Below are 890 nucleotides of genomic sequence, written 5' to 3' on the forward strand. Positions count from 1 at the left end.
GGAAACGTTACTTTATGGTAATATATTCAATAAGCACAGAGAGAAATATGTGCGTAGGAGTGCCAGTGTCCATGTTTGTGCGCCCTGTTCAACAATCACGCCGCGCAGAAAGAAATTCATTTTCTATATAGGGCGCGTGCCTCTCGCAATCACTGTTGTTGCAGACTGTCGGCGCCCTTGTGGGGTTTCGTGGCGGCTCTCCCGGGGGCTGGGCTGGTGATGGGGGTAGGGGGGGGGGGCAGTCACCGGGTTTGTCGTTGTGATATGGAGTGCATTGCGGTTGTTACACGTGCCTTGATTAGCTGTTATATTGTGGCTTTCCATATGTCTTTATGAGTTCCTTTTGTTCTCATGTCATGGTAGCCTTCTGTTAGTTGTTCTACTATATTGCTATGTTACAGATATTTTTTATTACTGTATTGTATGTAATATCACATGAATATGAAGCTTGTGGATCGCATCGCGTTATCTGTCCGTCGTGTAAAAAAAAATATGGCAGGGAGAAATGTCATCATTTTTTCTTCTTTTTTTTTGTTGAGTTATGGTGACAGATTTTCTTGCTCTATTTTTAACTAAACTTGTTTCTCTATTTTTACCGGAACTTCTTGCTTTATTTTAATTTTTTACTTACATGTTTATAGTAATTTCATTTATATGTATCGTCTCTATGATTGGAGAAAGGAGACACAAGAATGAAACGATAGGTAGAGGAAAGTGGAGATAGAGAAACAAAAAGATAGGTGAGGAGATAGATAAGAATAAAGTAAAGAGGGAAATAGAAGGGCGAATGAAGAGGTAGGCGAGAGTGGAGAACAGAAGAAGGAAGGTAGAAATGGAGAGATGAATTGATCATCCGACACGACCTCTTGGAGGCTGTCCAGGAAGAGCTT

The 890-nt window shown here is 41.0% G+C and overlaps 1 protein-coding gene across 1 annotated transcript in view; it reads left to right on the top strand.

Moving 5' to 3' along the window:
• Positions 1-890, top strand: part of LOC119593976 (equilibrative nucleoside transporter 1-like) — a 248,852-nt gene that overhangs the window by 215,835 nt on the left and 32,127 nt on the right. The gene's annotated exons all lie outside the window — the stretch shown is intronic.

The sequence above is a fragment of the Penaeus monodon genome, chromosome 33 (genome assembly GCF_015228065.2).
Source record: "Penaeus monodon isolate SGIC_2016 chromosome 33, NSTDA_Pmon_1, whole genome shotgun sequence".
Taxonomy (NCBI): domain Eukaryota; kingdom Metazoa; phylum Arthropoda; class Malacostraca; order Decapoda; family Penaeidae; genus Penaeus; species Penaeus monodon.